Here is a 14,321-nt window from a genome sequence, read left to right as displayed (position 1 = left end):
TCGTTGTGTGTTGTTGTGTCTGCCCCGAGGAGCTGTCGACTCAAGTGTTTTTCTCCAAAGCTGTCACACATTTCAGGAACAATTAGAGAAAAGAAAGTAAATTGTTCCCAGGCACTTGGATTGCTGTCCTCGCGACATCTGCCACCGCAGTGCGGATGATAGATTCCTCCTTCATTAGCCAGGGGTGTGGGATTACCCAGTGAGAACACATTAATCACCACTTTCTGTGGCAGCCTGAATGCACTGCGCTTTGTTAGGAAAAACTTTTTTTTCCTGACGTGTCACTCTTCTCCTGTGACAGGCCACAATCAATCATTCTGACTGACAGCACTGATAGGTTACACTGTTTACACAATGTGTAATGAAAGATCATGTTACCCACTATTGTTGTTACTGAGACAACTCTTTTGGGCTGGATCTGAATAGAGTGGGTGCTTTGGTACAAATTCACACAAGCTTGTTTGCTTTCCCTTTTTGTTTCCATAGCAGCTCCACTCTGTCCTTTTTTCTCTCCCTCCTTCTCCACACAAACACTCCAGAGACATGTACCCTAATGGTAGGATGGGCATTACATCTCAATTTATTTGTACACTTATTGTGATGGTAAAATCAAGATATAGTAAACTTTTAGGGAATTCAACCGATGATCGTTTCAAAATTTCAAAATGATTTGTAGACAAGTTCCATCCATCCATTCTCTATACACCGCTTTATCCTCACTAGGGTCGGGGGGGGGCGAGCCTATCCCAGCTGACTCGGGAGAAGGCAGGTGACACCCTGGACAGGTCACCAGTCTGTCACAGGGCTACATATACAGACAAACAATCACACTCACATTCACACCTACGGGCAATTTAGAGTAACCAATTAACCTCAGCATATTTTTGGACTGTGGGAGGAAGCCGGAGTGCCTGGAGAAAACCCACACAGACAACCCTGTAGACAAGTTTTCAAAGCTAAATGCCAAAATGCAATATTTTCCACACAGACACATATGTGTTTTTGTGTTGGTATGTCTTTCTACAAGTCCAAAACAATTTCGCAGGTGTATTCAGAATTGACAGAGTTAGTCACAAAATGGCGTATTTAAAATGAGATAAATTGTCATAGTTGCTTAAAAAAATGTATATGTCCATGCTTACACATTTTCTTTTTAAAATGCATAACTTTTAATGTATTTATGTCTAGCATCCCCAGTTCTCTGGTGTGAGGAATGGGAAAACAGAGATTTTTGGAAATTATAATATTCCGAGACCCTTTTCTGGAAACAGAAAAAAAAAACCCGAAGGTATCATCTGTGGCTACCAGCGCTTAATTCAACATAGACAGCAAATTACAAGCGTCACTTACCTTACTGTCTGATATGCTAGCAGCTGTGGTGCAGATAAGGAAATGTTCCCTTTCACTTTTGCTGATCTTCCACCTAGTATTTTCTGCAACCAAGGATCAAAATCTTTGCTTCATTTTTTCATCAGCATCTGCATCCCCATCTTATGTGAATGGTCACATGAAGTATGTTTTCAGAGACATTTCAAAATTAAAACTTATGAGTGTGGACTTAGCCTTTGACTGTTAGTAATAAAGGGGAAATGAATAGCTGTCTTCTGTTTCAAAGTGTTGATGCTTTGTCAACCCGTCCATTCACCCCCACCTCCTCTCTGTGTGATTCTTCAATAAGAACATCACACCACTTTTGCCTTTGCTCCTGACAGGTGAGAGTCATGCCTGAAGTGATTACCGGAGGTGTTTGTCAGTTAAACATATGTCATGTTCAGGCATTTTTGTCTGGGGGGGAAAACAGGCTCTTTAACGTTCAAAATGTCTATTTTTGGCAAATACAAATGAAGGCATTTTAGCACGTTGATGGAAAAAAATTGAAAATTCACTGGCATAAAGCAGCCCTGCTCACTGATTTACAGCATTTCCTACGATATGTGTGTAGTTTAATAAAGAGTTACTGAAAGAATAGCTATGTTAGTAGAAATGTAGTAAACAGTAAAACTCAACTTGCATTGGAGTAATCCTTTAAAGTGTATCCAAAAGATTCAGACTCCCGCACACTTTCAGAGACACATTTATTGGTGCAACGTTTCGATGCTACACCTTCATCAGGCAGATGGTGGCCCTTAACAGTGTCCATTAACATGATGTAGCAGGATGCTTGATCTAGTAACCATAGCAACACAGCTGTAGAAACCCTGGCTGATACAAAATGGACTACAGACATACTTTTGATAATGGATGCATTCTCACACAACCTCCCTTGTTTTCCTTTTTAAGTAGCCATTGCAGACATGCAGTGATATTTTAGAGGCATTTTTGCAGTTGTGTGTTATTGTCTATACAGCACACAATCATTCAAAACTCATGGATGTACTATAAATCTAATATACTCAATTCTTCAAATGGGATGGACATGTTCTTACAGTACTGCTTTCAATCACATTATTCATTTAAGAGAACACAAAATCAGTCAATGATCAGAATGGGGAAATGCATATGTATGACTGCACTGTACATTATCCTCAGTGCTGATGAAAAGTCATTTTGACACATTGTGATGCAGAGTTAAGCACCTAAGAAGAAGCTACAGTACTTGTCTGACAACATTCCACCTTTGTAATGGAAGGACACAAACGACCTTTTAGTCTTTCTCAAGAAAAGTCCCGTTCTTGTCTTGTTCGAGTGTTCCTTTGCTTTCATGCGTTTTTCTGCCTCTCATCGCTGTCACCTCTAAATCAGGCCTAGAAAAGACATTCAGCATACAGTACAAGTTGTGTCCTAATGAGAAATGCATTAATGTTTTACCTGAAACCCTCATACATCAGTTTAATGCGGACAGGTTGGTAATTGTGCTCTGAAGCTATCAATCAAGATCAGGCCGTGAGTTATAATTAGCCCTTTTCGATTGATGTATTGACCATTTGTATTGATGTGCTACTAAAATGACCACAAATGTGTACACAAAAAGACATACACTTTTTCACACATCGGTCTGTAGTGTCAGACTTATGAACAGACTTTTTATCATAATTATTGTGCTCATATATTACAAAATATGCAGCAGCTTTAAAATTAATTAGAAATTAGTAACATTTGTAATATTCATGATATGGGAAAAGTTTAAATGAAAGGAAAAATGAGTTGGGGAAGCTCTTAGAATCACAAATGCCTCATAAATTGTGGGGATTTCTATGGGCAACCTGTGCAGTTTGCTAGCTAGAAAGTTTACAGCAAACAAACTTGCTTGTCATGCCACAAGCAAGTTTGTTTGTAAAGATCTTTAAATTGCAAATATCTGGATTGTTTTGTTCTGCTCATAATTATTTGGGGATTATTATTTCAGGTCTGAGTGGAGCCAAAGATATTTTTAAGCCGCACCAGTCATGTTGAATGACTCATATGGAAATATGCCACTATTTGGAACCAGTGGACACTTCTCTTCCTCCTGGGCATCAGAGATAAGCTGTATTATTTTACATCTCCTGAGCGGCAGCGCGGTGTCTTTCCTTTTCTGGTATCGAGACGCTATTCAGAGAATTTTATACACCCAATCATTTGATACAGTAAAGTACCTGTCTGACCCAAATGAAGGTGTGATACTTTATGTCCTTCCAGCCGTCAGACAACTGTGGAGATTGGTTTGCAGAAATATGATGAGAGGACACAAGCCAGCTGAACTCACTGCCCTTTTCTTGCAAATGAGCTTTGTGTCCTATAGTTGTTTTTTCATGCTGCCCATTAGCCCACGTTTACACAGCAATATTATACATTCCTGAGCTAAATAAGATCTTGTCGCAAAATTGAGTCTTTTAGCACTTACTTTAGGCCCTACACAGACAAAACTGTAAAAGAGTGGAGCAGCAGCAGCACTAATTGGTCCTCACACTGGGCACAGACTGCACTTTTATTGTTATACCTCTGCTGCACAGTGCTGAACATGAAGTTGACTTCCACCTAGTTAGATTAGAGCCCACAAGACAAAAAGCAACAGTGACTGATTGAGATAAGAGCTGTGGTGCCGACTGAAAGAAAGCCAACTCATTCCCCCCCACATGGCTGCAGGGAGAGACATCAATTCCTACCTATCATCTTTACCCCAGTACATTGTCTCATTATGATTATCTCTCAAATACACACAGTGCGTTAAAACCTCAGTAAATCAGATCCTCTTCTTTTAGCAGTTTGGCTTTTTAGTACTGTAATGAAACTCACTGATCCATTATGGAAATGACATACAGTGTCTGGGAGTGTAGTTGAAGTCTGCAGATTCATAGAGAGGATTATGCGTATTTGGTAGTTTTGATTAAGCTGTAGATTATCACAGTCGTACAGCTTTTTTTTACCAGAGACCCCTCTTCAACTCCTCCTGGGTGGTCTCTTAAGATGACTTTCTCTTTGTGCCTACCTCCTGCTTGACGGCCATTGTGTACTGTCGACAGAGCACAACAGCAAGACATACACTCCTGAGGAGAGAGCCACAAAACACACTCTGAAGCCTGAAGCTTTTGGCGTCTGCCTCGCTCCTTTAAAGAGACTGTTAAATATGAGTCAGCTGTTGTGCTCAGGACTCCAACAACAGCTTTAATTCCTCTGCCTCCCCCTCCTTTGCTTAAAAGGGGGCTTTGTGCCTGTAGGGCCCCCATCAGTTACCTGCTGACAGGCCGAGCATGACTGATGAGCTGCCTGAGGCGCCCCAGTATACTTTGTCAGCTGCTCATAATTTATACATCTTATCTCCGTCAGAACAAAAGACAGAACGTGGCTTTATGGAAATGAAAACAGAGACTTGTTTAGACTCCAGCATGTGGAGTGAAGTGGAGTGATCCTACTGATAGTTGTTTCTCTCTGCAAGCAAGAATAGCTGCCTCATCTGGCTTTGAGCACTCCACACCCAGTCTGTCTACCCACACCTTGACAGTGTGTGTGTGTGTGTGTGTGTGTGTCTTTGTGGTGACCCTCAGAGGCCATGTGAGGTTGTTCTGGTTGTGCGTTTGCCTCTTGGTGGAGATGGCAAAGACATGAAGCATAGTTTTGCTCATGCAGGGTCAATCGTTTGAGTCATCTGCTAGTTTAAACCAACATGTGAATAAGCACTATTTTTAAAGCTGTCAATCAAATAAATATAGCTGAGATGCAACACCCAAATCTGCAGCTATATGCTGCTTTTACGCTTGTTTAGTTCATTGTTTTAGTATAGCTAGCAAGATTTATCTTTGCATAATGACTGGGGATTAAAAAAAACAGCCAGATTGGATTAATTAGTTTAAAAATATGACAAATGACAACTGTAAAACTGATGTTTCTTTGCATATTGTATCTCATATAGAGCTAGGCTATCCATTTCCACCTCTAGTCTTTATGCTAAGCTAAGCCAAGACCCTGTACTTGATATCAATCTTCTCATCCCAAATCTCAAAACAAGAGTGATTAAGCAATTTTCCCAGGCTATAGAAGAATACAAACAGAGCTAGAGTATAGGTAAACTAAAGCAGGAGCAACAGTTTAGTGAACAAGTTAAAAGACGATGCAACAACAAAAAATGTGGTAAATTTGTCAAATAGCTGGTTGAGAAAGTTGATCATCATGCAGCTAAATAATTAGATATTAGACCCCTAAATAAAGCTAAAAGGAGAAAGCATTTCACTACCATGCAAAACAAACTTGTGACTGAATTAAACTAAAAATAATGAAGCATAAAATAAAGTTAACAGAATGTATATACAGAATTACAGCGATTTAGTTTTTGTATATTTTTGTGGTTTTGGTCCACCAACCCGCTTGAAGTGTCCTAAAATATACAGTAGTGATACGTGTGATGAGACTCAATACATCATAATGAATAGGATATTGATGTGGACCATGTAGAAGACACTGCAGAGAAAGGCAATTTATCACTGCCAATGGAGCACTTCCCAGCTAGGGGTGGATTTCACTCCAAATGCTGTGCTTTGGTCTGTGATATTGAGAGTGATTCATTCACTGACTCATCCTCAACTACTTTGTCAGATTCAAATTGTCCTGCCAACTCTTTTTGTTTTGGTTTTCTCATGGCCTTGAACAAAATGTGGGATATGCACTTACTTGCAGCACTCAAGGCGTCTGCCAAATCACGCTGCTTTTGTTTTGCTTTGTGTATCTCATTACTGACGAGGCAAAAAAAAAAAACAATAAAAATGCAGAGAACAACTATAATAGCCAACCTAGGTTTTATTGGTATATTAGGTGAAAAAAGCAGATTATCCATAGCACTGTATGCAGCTAAACACTCATTAGAATTCCCTTCACGATATTCTTTGTTGCTACTTTCACAGAACTTTTGCAAAATATGTTTGCTTTGTGTGACTGAATTTTCAGGTGAGTGTGAATAACAAAAACACCGCTCTAAGCATACACAAAGGATGATATTCAAATCTTGTGTGTAACAAGAGCCTGATAATCCAGAACAAACAGGACTTTGAGGCGACCTCACCCAGACAGGTGTGTCTGCTGAGGCGATGAAGGACTGCATTATCCAGCTTCCTTTTTTCCTCCCCCTCCTCCAACACTTCTTTTTGCATTTTATCTGAGACAGGGTATTATATGCTACTGGAGTGTCCATACACTTTCCTAGTTCAGAACTGTAACAAGCAAGCCGGCTGTAACTATCAAGCAGAGGAATGAGCAGGTATCTAAACTGTTCAGCTGATATCCATATCTTTGTGTGGATTCTATTTGTTCACTCGGAGCAGGCCGGGCAGTGGATCATTTGCACCCCAGTGACAAGTACATCATCATCCGCCTGTAACCTTAGCTTCGAGAGACGATGCAGGCTTTGTTCTCTGCCAGGCTCACTTGGGGATGTTTGGCAGTGTGCTGATAGATATGATTATCCTTAATGTCAGTGCATAGCACCATCCCTGATAACAGATTCTCTCAGTAGAATCCACCCTGCTTATCTCACTGCTGTGTTGTTAGGCTGCGACTGCCTTTCTGTGTGGGTAGATGCAATGCAGGCATTCTTTTTTTTTTTGTGCAGACTCGAGAGTTGACTCAATACATAATTCAAGAAAATGTTTGCAAAATTTCTTCTTGATAAGCAACAAGTATAACAGAATTATTTAGACCTTTTGACGTAACTCAGCAAGTACAATAAGACTGATATAAACAATTACAAAAGCTGAAAAGTTAAATGTGCCAAACACACACTTAGAATGTCCCATGGAACAAAATTACTCAAATAAACCTGCAGGTGACTCACCTATACCAGTCACTCAACAATTACTTTAGCGGATGAAACAATTACCGCCTTTCAAATCTCAGCCTTTAGATGACTATTGTGGAATTTTTTTAAGCTCTCTGCCTCATTTACTTGCATTTTTGTCTCCTGATAACAAGCAATCAGTGTCATAGCACTTTTGTTCTTTAACCAAAAACTGCAAAAAACTAACTTTTTCCCCACTTTGACACGTCCCCTGTTTATTTTTTGTTGCCCATCTTTCCTCTGCTGTTGTGGTGATAGCTTATTTTTCGTGTTTGTTCATACATTTCTTGGAAGCTGATTTAAGTCTCAGGTTTCTTTAGTTTTCAGCAGTGTTAGCAGGAGACAGTGGACAACCTCACCTGACACTTGTGATGTGGTGGAGTGTGGGTGTTGACATTGTGGTGGTGGTAAAGGGGACGAGTAGGAGGCCTGAGGGGGAGCAGAGGATCCTGTTCAGCTCCACTCAGCAGCTCGGTGATGAGCCTGCAGGAGAGGACTGTGTCTGCAGATTAGAGCCAAGAGATGAGACAGGGGCCTGGAAGGGGTTGAGGTGGGGGGCAGGCGGCAGACCTGGGAATGCCAGCTGCCAGACAGTTCACCATGTGCAACACATGTCTCTCAGCACCTAGTGTTCCACTATGCAAAGCCCCCTTCACCATTAAGATGACAGAACAGTTCATATCCTGTGCCAGGATGATAGATATGTCATATCTCTGAAAACCCTGTTTGTCTTCCACAGGTGTATGAGCTCTTTTTTTTTCTCCCGGCAGACAGCGCACATGGCACTTTTCGACACTCTTTCCCCGATAGTGATTTGGCATGCAGACAGTATCAAAGGGAAGATCTTTCCCATGCAATTATGGCAGAAAATAAAGGTGATGAGGTGTGTCGCACAAAAGAAAGCAAGGGATCAAAAGGGCTGGAATGAAAGCTGATTACAATAAAGGGAGAAGCTTCCACCCACTGAATGCCACAAAGTGAATGAGTCAGTCAAGTTAATAAATTACAGGAGAACATAAGCACTGAAATAGGAAAAAAAACGCATTGAAATGTTTGTTCTTGGATGACTTGAACAAGTACCAATATGCAGCAGTTCTTACATAATATTACAATATCATTAGCCTACAAACGTAAGTCAAAAAACTTGCCAGCTTTGGCTGAAGCTGTTTGATCTTTGAATTAGTTTTAATTAAATTAGTCAATAAATTCTCAAAGTAGTGAAACGTGTCTATGAAAACATACCTAGTGATGTCTTCTAATCAATGGTTTTGTTTAACTGTAAACATACATCTTATATATATTTGATAGTTTACAAAAATTAAATGATATATCAGATGATAGTAAAGACAGTAAACAAACATGTAGCACAAACAATCTTTCTATCTGTCCCTTAGGTTTTTGTAATTGCTACCAAGATACAAACATAAATCAAGGGTCTAAGGAGAGAGGGCTAATTGTGTTTTTTTTTCTACTGGGCTGTATAAATGACTTGATATAACTACTAAGTGAGACATTTTATGGTTATAAAATCAACTTGTGCAATATGGTGGACAAACTGTCCAACTGAGACACTGTTTCTACATTACCTTAAACCTGGTCTGTCAGTCTAATACCCTCATCTGCAGTATAGCCACTGGCCACTGTGGCCGTTCACCCTATGGATGGCTTTTTAAGGCTTGTTGTGTGTTTGACTTTATGCAAGTATGCAAGTGTCTGTTTGACGTAAATTTTGCCAGGCAGCAGTGTAGAAACATGGAATGCATCGATACGAACTTCTGCACATGTATGGAACACATATATTTTCGTATTTTATATGTTACTATTAAAGAAAATCAAATACTAACATCCATGGTATCCACACGGGACTATCATCGAGGCTTCAGTCTGCCTGTGGTGCTTCGTCCAGACTGAAATATCTCAACAATTCCCTCCAAGAATGCCATCAAGTTTTGTTCAGATGTTCTCGGCAACCAGAGGATGAAGCCCTCTCATTACAGTGATCCCCTGACTTTTCCTTGAGTTCCACCAGGACCATGAAATTTGTAGTTTTTTTTAAGAAAACAAACTGAATTGAATGGCTTGCAATGAGACTGAGTACTCAAAATCCTGTTTTCTTGAGGATGAATTAAATTAACTTGATTCCTTTCATCCCAAGCCATAATTGTGGGATATTCAATATGTTGCTTTATGACAAAATACAAGAAAAAGGTGCGTTAACTTGGTGATTAGTGCTAATTACCAAATGTTAGTCTAAACATCAGCATGTCAACATCATCACTGAGAGCTAGTGTGCTAAGTTTAGCAAAAGCAAATCACTGCTCTGTTTAACTCCAGCATGACTGTAGAATCTTATCCCTACAGGATAGATGACAAATGACAAATCCAATATCAAACGAGACAACATTTCAGCAATACTACCACTGAAAAATAAAACATAACTCAACACCAAAAAATGTATGTTGCTATCTCGTTGATACTTTGCAGCATCAAAGTCAGTGAAATGAAAATGAAGATATGATTGCACCCAGCAGAGTTACAGTGTTGTGGTTGTTTGTGAAGAGCTACAATGTCTGGAATGTGTCTCAGGCAACAGTGGATGTTTTTTCCCCCCTAGCTGTCAGAAATAGTGGGTAATTGGTAATGAGTGGCCTCTCACGAAGCTGATTCTGTATTTTTCTCTTTTTTTTATTGCTAATAATGCATGATTGTTCCCTGTAATCCGCAGCACCATTTCTCTTTCATCTCAACAATGAGATGAAAAAAGGAGATTTGTTGGCCAGGCAGCCCCATGCCATGCTTAGACGGCTCAGCTCTCTCAAAGGGATTTATCCACTGTTGTTATGACTAATACTCCATGGATTACAAGTTAGTGAGAGGTCACCTATCGCTTCTATTTCCTACAAGCCAGACTTGTGGTTCTTCACTTCTTTTTTTCTTTTGCCCCGACACGAAAATGTACAACTCGTCAAAGTGTTGAATGACAGGGCGTAGTCAGCACGCTGCTCCACATCATTTGCCAAAGACTGACTTGAAAGCTTTCTCCTTTGAACTGAACTCAAACTTGTCACTTTCTCTAATTCAGAGGAGAAATCTGCAGCTGTTGAAATAATGAATTAGGCTGATGGACAGAATTATAACAGGCTGGCTACCCAGCCATGCAATGACACCCTGCTGCTCCCAAACGCTGCCAGTGATTTAGCACCTCACCCGGGCAAGATGAGGGAATTGAATTTATTCACGGGAGGGTGGCAGCTAGCACTGACTCACAGCCTTTATGCAGCGGAGCATGTCCTAATTCATCAACAAGCATGTCCTCCCTAAAAGGCCAGAGGAAATTAGACAACAAATAGTTACTGATTTATGAGCAAAGATTCCAAAATCTAAAACCCTTCTTAGGTAGTAGCAAACCAGCCCAAAACAGCTGAGACTTTCATTAAAACCAGTCTTGTGTTTGGTTTAAATCAAAATTGCTCAGCTTTACAGATTTATGAATTTTCAGAGTGGTGTTACAGTGAAGTTTCTGGCCTCTAGTAACCTGCTCACCCCTCCTCTCAAAAATAGTAAAGTCCTTAAAGGGTTGATAGGTTTTGGACTGATGCTTAGCAACAGCATTCCTGTGCTTTAAGTAGCAGTAAGCCCCTCACTGCACCCTTTGATGTGGCTGTCAAGGCAGATTTATTTCCTCTTAACACATTGTCTTCTTGTCCACATACATAAAGGGATGAAAGAGAATGATGTTTACACTTTATGTAAAAGTTGTAATTAAATTGTGTTTTGTGCATGATTTTTCAGGTGATGTGAGACTTACATGCTGCTGGATCGTAGAGGAGGAGGACTGGCAAAGCGACTTCATTTGATTTTACCTGCTGACACTTGAAAACTGATGTCATGCTCTTTTAAGGCCCAGTTGATGTCTGTTGCTCATGATGACTATTGAAACTGAAGCTGTGTTGACAATTTTCTGTTTGGAGAGCTAAAAAATATGTACAGTTTTGATCTGGAAAATTCCCCAAAGAAAGGAAAATTCATTTTTCAGTTGTTGCTGGTTCAGCAGTGTACAGAGGTTATTCTTTCATTTGACCCGACACTGAAATCCCCACAGTCACGCTGTAAAGTAAATAAAAGCTGTATACATCATCTCACCTCAAGCTTTGTGTTTTCCATTGTCCACAGATCTGTGTTTTCACTATATTTCAGATTACTCACCAGCTACCTGCTAGCTGACGTGCATTTACGTAATACAATGTTACAGAGTCCCGCTGTGTGTAACTGTACATGTAAAGCAACACTTTGACGTCTGCTTGGCCGACCTCCACGCTGCTCGTCTCCAGCGAGCTCTGACTAACCCTCCGTGTGTTCTCAGCGCTCTCGCATGGGAATCGGGCAGCTGGAAAAGTGCTTGTTCTTTGTGTTTTGTCAGACAGCCCGCTCTGTCCTCAGCCACATGTCTGCGGAAGAGATGTCCAAGCGTGGCAAAGCACCAGGAGTTTCCCTGAAGAGACCAGAAAGAATCAAACCTCTGTCCGGGTGTTTGACCGTGGGCTAAACATGAGTCATGAATGAAGGGGCTGTCAGGCTCTCCTCCATCCAATTCAACAATCAGACGCCAGTTAATGCACGTATCATTAGATCTATACACGCTGATTTCATACAATAAGAATGCCCCACCTAAGTGTTTAAACTTGGTGATGACACCAGTTGGTGTGTTTCCATGATGTTCCATAAGTGACGTGACCTGTCAACAGCTTCCACTTCTTCATTTGTTTTTGCCTCAGGACAGCAAGCATGACGGATAATTACAAGTTTCCCGATTGAAGCAATTCCTGAGAACTTCTGTAAAGCTTAAGTTTTGCTTGTTCTGTTTGGGTTTCATTTGTTCTGGCTAATGTTGTAGCAAATAATTGCCTATTCATGAATCCAACATGCTCAGATGAGTATTAGCGTAGGGATTTCAATCATCACGGGTTCTAAAACAATTGCTTAATCCAATTTTTGCTGTTGTATTTTGTTGAAACTGGATTTACTTGTTCATTATTCTGCTTATTCTTCTGTTTTATGTCTAAAGATACTAGCAATATTTACAAAATCGATTAAAATGTACATTTAAAAATCTTTTGCTGTGTATTTTACCGTACTGAAGATCAGTAATGCTTGCTACAGATACTACCAAAGTACTGTCAACACCCAGCATAGATATAGAGCATAGCAAATCCATTGTATTTCATCATATTTTACAACTGGAACCTCTGAGTCCCCTAGCAAAACAAAACAAAAAGAAAGGCACTCCTAAAGCAGCCATTTATCTGTCAGGGCTGATTCACAAAAAGTACAATTAGAGATGACAAATTATATGATCCTGTAACATAACAATACAAGTTTTACCATAATCCTGACAAAAATGTCACAAGTTAACTGTTTTGGAGTCTTTTTTAAATGTGAGACAAATTGCGTTTTTGATTTTCAAGTGATGTTACAAGATGGAGGCACTGTTAGAGAGGAAATTCTGAATGATTGCAACATGCCAGACACAGATACTTATTCAGTCTTAGTATCTGTACAGACAAGTACTGAGGTAATGCTACAGTGCTTGGCTAAAGAAATGAGTGTTCCATGCTTCTCTGTTACTTTTACCCCAGAATTTGTGGTTCAGGTTCTTGTTATTGCTGTTAGATACATTTGTCATTCGCAGTAGTTGAAACAGAATTAATGCGCATAAAGAGATATGAAAACACCTCTTCGAATTATGTTCTCATGTAGCAGACATTTAACTCCCATGGCTGTTTTGCTGTTTCCGCTTCTTTTGTTGTTTTAGTCTCTGGACAGCATAAAACAGGCCAATAGTAACGGACATCAAAGAGAAATACAACTAACTCGACTGAAAACTAAACCCAAAGACTTTCTCTGTATTTCTTTTGTAGATTGTCAAAGTTTTGTTAGTTTCTTCTTCTGTGATGATTTTAGTGGTTGGCCAAAGATGATTTTCTTTCTGGCTTCTACGATAACAGCCATGGATAACGTAGCTCATACCGACACGACAAGGTCCAGTTCACTTTCTCCAAAGAAGTAAATGTAAATGAGCCTAATGCTCATTTTCTTTTTTTCTCTGAAATATTTCAAAAGTTCACTTTACATCGATGATTACATGGAAGCACAGCAACCGTCTTCTCCTGCTCCCAGTATTCCCTTAAAGTTAAAGGCATCATCACATATTTTCCTGACAGACAATCTTCCCCCCAAAATCCACAGTCGTGATATATCACTGTGAGAATTTCTCTTTCTGCAGAAAAATGGTTGCTTCATTCTCGCTGATAATAAATTTCATCGCTGACAGTGAGCTGAACCTGGCTGCCTGATTTCTATGAAAAATCTCTGTGGATGAGAAGTGAGACAAATAGATCTTTTCTTTATAGCTTCAACAAAGCAAGAAGAAAACAAGACTCTAGGAACAATTAAAGCCAAAGTTCGGAGTTGTGTGCGTCCTCAAGTCAGTGGCATTTCATCGTTTCCTAGGATGCAAACAAGAAGCAAACTAAACTTATGTTTACATCCAGAGTTGTCATAGCGTCCGTTAACATTTGGTTTTAGACCCAATTTAAAGTAATAAGAGCTCATAAAAAACATAACTTCATAGTGTCACTAGAAACATTAGAACATTAGAAACAAGAGAGCACCTTTAAAAAATCTTCTCAGACTAGTTGCTAACAGGTTTGGCACTAAGTGGTATGCAATATCCTAAAACAAAATCCTTAATTTGTTGACAGGAAAACTAAATCAGTCAAAAATTGCCAAAAAAAAAAGGAATTTTCTGTGTGTTTGTCACTCTAAATGGCTAGTTTGTGGTTCATGTGTTTCATTGTTACTATAAAATACTGATTAAAGCAGCTTTAACCTAAGCTTATTCTTTTTTAATGATTTCTTGCCTTCATGAAATGGTCAGTAGTCAAGAGGTAAATAGAAAACAATTAAATTTTCAATGTCATTCCCTTCAGGTTAGTTTGTTTTCCTTTTATAAACCCGTCTCCTTTGGCTCCACCCACTAACTCCTCAAAGAGTGCAGCTCCGTTTGTTTAACTCAAAC

At 39.7% G+C, this 14,321-nt stretch overlaps 1 long non-coding RNA gene across 1 annotated transcript in view; it reads left to right on the top strand.

Moving 5' to 3' along the window:
- Nucleotides 1–11,380, top strand: part of LOC127531193 (uncharacterized) — a 96,425-nt gene extending 85,045 nt beyond the window's left edge. The window contains exon 2 of the long non-coding RNA XR_007938177.1: nt 11,036–11,380. This is a non-coding gene — a long non-coding RNA (uncharacterized LOC127531193). The remainder of the gene's footprint in view (nt 1–11,035) is intronic.
- The last annotated feature ends 2,941 nt before the right edge of the window (nt 11,381–14,321 follow it).

Source organism: Acanthochromis polyacanthus, chromosome 19 (genome assembly GCF_021347895.1).
Source record: "Acanthochromis polyacanthus isolate Apoly-LR-REF ecotype Palm Island chromosome 19, KAUST_Apoly_ChrSc, whole genome shotgun sequence".
Classification (NCBI taxonomy): Eukaryota; Metazoa; Chordata; class Actinopteri; family Pomacentridae; genus Acanthochromis; species Acanthochromis polyacanthus.
Note: the sequence above shows the minus strand (reverse complement) of the source record. Positions and strands in the feature narration are given on the sequence as shown.